This window comes from Bison bison, unplaced genomic scaffold (assembly GCF_000754665.1).
Source record: "Bison bison bison isolate TAMUID 2011002044 unplaced genomic scaffold, Bison_UMD1.0 scf7180017864371, whole genome shotgun sequence".
Taxonomy (NCBI): Eukaryota; Metazoa; Chordata; class Mammalia; order Artiodactyla; family Bovidae; genus Bison; species Bison bison.
This window is the reverse complement of record NW_011494943.1, coordinates 13,633,368-13,639,416: the sequence shown is the minus strand read 5'-3', so window position 1 is coordinate 13,639,416 and position 6,049 is coordinate 13,633,368. Positions and strand designations below refer to the sequence as shown.

Genomic DNA, 6,049 nt, shown 5'->3' with positions numbered 1-6,049 from the left:
CTATAAAGCTCACTAAAGCAAAGCACAGTAAAATGAGCTATGGCAATAAAAGGCGTTAAATTTATCAAATAAAAAAATAAAAAAAAATAAAGTGTTGAGGTATAATCCTCCTCTTTCTTATATCTAAAATTCAGAAAAAAATAGATATGCAACACAAGCAACAAAGGTTAACTGTATAGCACGGGAAACTATAGTCAATATTTTGTAATAACCTATAATGGAAAATAATCTGAAAAATAATATAAACAAGGTATATGTATAACTGAATTACCTTGCTGTGCACCTGAAACACTGTAAGTCAACTATACTTCAATAAAATATATATATGAAGAAAAAAAAAGAAAATAGTCTAAATCTCTATGCACCTAACAAAACAGTGTCAGTATGGGAAACCTAAAATATTACCCAGTGTTTCACTTTATCCCAGGAGTACAACATTCCTAGATTCTAATTGTAAGCAGAAGAGTGGGTGGCATGGGTAAGAGACATATGACCAAAATGTTAAGAGTGGATCATGAAAGGATAGAGTAGTCCACGAAACAGTATCATTAAGATGACTAATGTGTGAAGCTGCTGATGTCTGATCAGGATTGAACTGTTACCAGATGCTTTTCCACGTCTCACATTTAAAGGGTTTCTCTCCAGTATGAAGTCTGATGTTGAGTAAGATGAGTGCTCTGGCTAAATGCTTTACCACATTTGCTGTGTTCATAAGGTTTCTCTCCAGTATGAATTCAGTGATCTTCAGTAAGGGATGAGTTTTCAGGGAAGTCCTTCCCACATTCACTGCATGTATGAGGGTTTTCTCCAGTGTGAATCCTTTGGTGTTGTGTAAACACTGAGTGGGCACTGAATGCTTTTCCACATTCATTACATTAATAAAGCTTTTCCCCAGTATGAATTCTCTGGTGTTGGGTAAGGTGTGCACTTCATCTGAATGCCTTCCCACAATCACTACACTTACAGGGTTTCACTTCCATGTAAATTTTCTGATGTTGTGTAAGAGATGAGATATCAGTGAAGGACTTCCCACAATCAAGGCATTCATAGGGTTTCTCCCCACTGTGACTTCTTTGATGTTGAATAAAGGATGAGTAGTCACTGAAGGTTTTCCTATATTCATTACATATATAAGGTTTCTCCCCAGTGTGAATTCTCTGATGCTGAACAGATGAATTTACAGTGAATGCTTTCCTACAAATTTACAGGGTTTTTCTCCAGTATAAGTTCTCTGATATTCAGTAAGACATGAATTCTGGATAAATGCTTTTCCACAGTCTTCACACTTATGAGGTTTTTCACCAATATGAATTCTTGATAAAAAAAAAGTTTGAACGGTCACTGAAATTTTTTTCCAAAGTCACTACAATTATGCTTTCTTTTTAGAAGTTCTTTGACTTTTAACTGGAGATAAATTCCATTTGACATTTTTCCCAATTGGATCAAATATATGTAGTTTCTCTTCTGAACAAATAATATGTTTTGGGATAAGTTTAGATCTTAGATCAAAACTTCTCTCAAATTCATTAAAAGTATGCCCATTTTCCTCACAAGATAGTTTTCATGGGCAACTATTATTGGCTAAAAACCACTGGTTTGGGCAAAAGATTTTTTTGTTGTTGAAATTTTGCCTATAGAGTTCTCTTTTCGCTTTTCTATCTTGGCCTCAAATTCACAGATTCCTTCAAATAAATATTCTTTGGACACAACTCCTCTGAGCCTTTCAATGATGACAGAAATGTTGCTGCTCACTCAAAAGTATATTCTACTGATCTCTTTGGTATCTGCTCTGGTCTTCATATCTGAGGGGAATAAAAAATTTATAAAAACATTTTCTGTGCTGGGGAACTGCACTCAGGATTTTAAAAAAAATAACCTTACTAAAATTAGAATGCATGTTTACAGTCTTGAAATCTGGGAAAATAATAAGCCAGTGCAGTAGAGAGAAATAGAGGCAGAAGTGGTAGGAAAGAAGCTGGCTCAATAGGCAAAGACTCTGAAAGCTGAAAAAAAATGTTTTAAAGATGTAGAACTTTAACCTTCTCATTTAAAGATAAGCAAGTTTAGAACTAGAGAGGTTATGTGATTAACCTAAAGATACAGAAGTTATTAATGAGATGGTCAGATATAGAACTTAGGCTTTGTCCACTATACTACCGCAGTATCTGGAGACTGATCGGAGCTTAAATGAGAGAATGGACAGGTACCTCTTCAAAAAACAAACAATGAAGGGGATGCGTAACAGTATTAGAAAATGCACAAGAATGATGCCGTCAGAGTGACAGCACCTGGAGAGAAGCCAGTAAGGCATGTAAAAACAGCACCTGAAAAAGCAATGTACCAAGGGATAACTGAGGAAGGTCTAAATCTGAATAGAACAGAATTTAAGGCATTAAGGAGAGCCCCTTGCACAACATTTTTGAGATTGCATTCCTAAACATTCACCCCTAAGTTGCACATACAGATTTATCCCTCTCTGAATAAGTGCCTCTCAAGACATCAATATCTCCTGCTGCTGCTGCTGCTAAGTCGCTTCAGTCATGTCCGACTCTGCGACCCCAGAGACGGCAGCCCACCAGGCTCCCCTGTCCCTGGGATTCTCCAGGCAAGGACACTGGAGTGGGTTGCCATTTCCTTCTCCAATGCATGAAAGAGAAAAGTGAAAGTGAAGTCGACTCCCAGCGACCCCACGACTGCAGCCTACCAGGCTCCTCCGTCCATGGGATTTTCCAGGCGAGAGTACTGGAGTGGGGTGTCATTGCCTTCTCCTTAGATATCCACAATTCTTTCCTGGGCTGAGACTAATTTCAGAAACTGAGAATTCTGCTAATTGGAAAAGAAAATATGCAACAAAATAAAAACTGTCATTACTTAAACATTGTGAAATGTTTCAAGCATTATTAGTTTTTAAAAGGATATAACCTGAATTTCCCAAAAAGTCTGTGTTGAAGGTCAAAGACTGACCTCCAGTCAACAGAAAAGACAAGATACCATACTAGAGAAGATACAGAGTCTGAGGAGGTGTTATCAAACTGGTTGAAAATGGAAGGGCAGTATGACAAGGTGATCTAAGATCACAGTTAACATTTGGGTGGAATCATTAACTAGAGACAAGAGCATTTTCACCGATCATAAACATAAGAGATGTTCTGGTATCAAGAGAGGTAAGGCACTAGAGAATTGTTCCTTTCTCTCTCTCTCTTTTTTTTTTTTTTTTTTTAACAAATACAAACCTCTGAGAAACCCAAATGAATAGTCACTTAAATTGTGGAAGTTACTTTGCTTCCTTAATTAAAGATTTGCATACTCAATTTTCAGCAAGTGTTAAGAAATCTTGGAAAGGTGTAAATTATAGTGTAAAGATAAATGCAAGTCCTTCACAAGGCCTCCAAAAAAACAACTGCTTCAAGTCAAATTTGGGGTTTCCAAGCAAATATTTTGGCAAAGGCTCACCGTCTAGGGGTTGCAGGTTGCAGTCCTGAGACTAAAATCTGGCCCACTGCACCAAGGCTGCTGTCACAACCAGGAAATTCTGGGTCCGTTCAGATCTCCTTTTAAGCACTTGGCTTTCCTTTCCCTTTCCACCTCTGCTCTTCCCAAGCCGAGCGGGTGCCCTGGGGCTCCGCGGCTTCTGAGAGACCTGGGGTCCAGCTCCCCGCCAAGCCCCAACGCCGAATGGCCGCTGCTCCCGGTCAGAGTGGAGGCGGGACAGCAGGGCCTTGGGCCGCACCGACCTTTCGTGAAACCAAGCTCCAGGCAGCCTTCCGGCGTCTGTGGCTACTCGCGCGACGCTCCCAGACCGCTTGGCCTGAGGGCACAAGAGCCCCAGACAACTGAACTGCAACTCCCAGAACGCACCGGGCCAAGCCGCTTCCGTTTCCGTTCTCAGGGACTTCCCTTTCCCAGAAGTCCCTGTGAAATCTCCGCTTCTGCTTACCTCTCTCCCTGAGCTGAGCACAGGGGGCGGTGTCGGAGGCGTCTCAGCCAACCAGGGCCGCAAGCCAGAATCTCCATGGTAACCGCCGAAGCCCACTCACTTTGGCGATGCTCCCAGTGGAGGCAGGAGCTTGCATCCGAGGTATGGGGTCTGGCCGGCGCTCCGCTTCTGGGGATTGGTGTGCGCTTGACAGCGGCCTCACCGCGCTCAATTGAACGGGCCCTGGGAAGAAAAGACAAAGTAGAAACTTTACAGACGTTAGAGGACGCTGTGGTTCTTTGGATACTGTTTCTAACAAATTGTAAAAAGATATTTTTGAGAATCGGGGACAATGGAAGGAGGAGCTGGGTATTAGATAACATTAATGAATGAACGTCACTTTTGGCATTTCTCAGCAGATACTTCAAAAGCCATCCAGAGGTCGACTGAGTTTGTTTTTAATCTGCCAAGAGCTCAGGCAGCCTGGAATGCTGAGTAAAGAATATGTGGCGCGGAAGAGATCCACGAAGTACTTCAGCTCCTGAAAACAATCAAGTCCCAGTGTCAGGGCCTTTGCAGCAGTAACAGTGGGGAGTCCTGTCCTGCTGTTTATTTTCTCATTTTCTCTCTCTGGCCAAAGAGCATGATAGATCCCTATTGTAACTGCGAATGTTTGTTTTCTGATTACAAATGTGACAGCATGTTCATTGTGCAAATTTTGAAAAATGCAGAAAAAGTACATATAGAAAAAAATACCAGGAAGAAATACTATTTTGGGCTGCAGGGATTATGGGCTTAAAAATGTTTTTTATCTTCAGTTCAGTTCAGTCGCTCAGTCGTGTCCGACTCTTTGTGATCCCATGAATTGCAGCTCACCAGGCCTCCCTGTCCATCACCAACTCCTGGAGTTTACCCAAACTCATGTCCATCGAGTCAGTGATGCCATCCAGCCATCTCATCCTCTGTCGTCCCCTTCTCCTCCTGCCCCCAATCCCTCCCAGCATCAGGGTCTTTTCCAATGAGTCGACTCTTCGCATGAGGTGGCCAAAGTATTGGAGTTTCAGCTTCAGCATCAGTCCTTCCAGTGAACACCCAGAACTGATCTCCTTTAGGATGGGCTGGTTGGGTCTCCTTGCAGTCCAAGGGACTCTCAAGAGTCTTCTCCAACACCACAGTTCAAAAGCATCAATTCTTCGGCACTCAGCTTTCTTCACAGTCCAACTCTCACATCCATACATGACCACAGGAAAAACCATAGCCTTGACTAAATGGACCTTTGTTGGCAAAGTAATGTCTCTGCTTTTGAATATGCTATCTAGGTTGGTCATAACTTCCCTTCCAAGGAGTAAGCATCTTTTAATTTCATGGCTGCAACCACCATCTGCAGTGATTTTGGAGCCCCCCAAAATGAAGTCTGACGCTGTTTCCACTGTTTCCCCATCTATTTCCCATGAAGTGATGGGACCAGATGCCATGATCTTAGTTTTCTGAATGTTGAACTTTAAGCCAACTTTTTCATTCTTTTTCATTCTCTCACTTTCATCAAGAGGCTTTTTAGTTCCTCTTCGCTTTCTGCCATAAGGGTTGTGTCATCTGCATATTTTTTATCTTATGTTTTTCCATATTTCCCAAATTTTCTGCCATGAATTAGAATTACTGCTGTGTCATAAAAAGTTTTTAAAATACATACTTTGCAATTTATAGAAAGGTCATATGGCAAGCATTACATCTACTCACAAAGTTAGGCATAGGGCATAGAATCAGGTGATGCTTCAAAGCTGATCACAAACAACTTCACAAATAGCAAAACTGGTATAAGATACAGAATATGGTATGCCATGAGTGACACTAGCAAGATGAAAAAAATGGGAGAGTGTAGTGCAGTCAGTCAATCCTGGCACTTTACTGATGAGAAAAAGGGAATGTGCCAATTGCTAAGATGCTCAGGTGAGCTCAGAAGTCAGCAAAATCACTGTCCTGTTGAGCAAGCCCCAATTGTCTACCCACAGAATCGTGAGCAAATAAATGACTGCGTTAAGCCACTAAGATTTGGGTTAGTTTGTTAAGGAGGAAAAGCCGAACTCAGTTCAGTTCAGTCGCTCAGTCGTGTCCGACTCCGCGACCCCATAGACT

At 41.6% G+C, this 6,049-nt stretch overlaps 1 long non-coding RNA gene across 1 annotated transcript; it reads left to right on the top strand.

The window, feature by feature from the left end:
* The first annotated feature begins 3,901 nt into the window (after window positions 1–3,901).
* On the top strand, window positions 3,902–4,685 carry LOC105000474. The gene is made up of 2 exons (XR_826751.1): window positions 3,902–4,078; window positions 4,333–4,685. It is a non-coding gene; the product is annotated as an uncharacterized LOC105000474 (long non-coding RNA).
* Window positions 4,686–6,049: the final 1,364 nt, after the last annotated feature.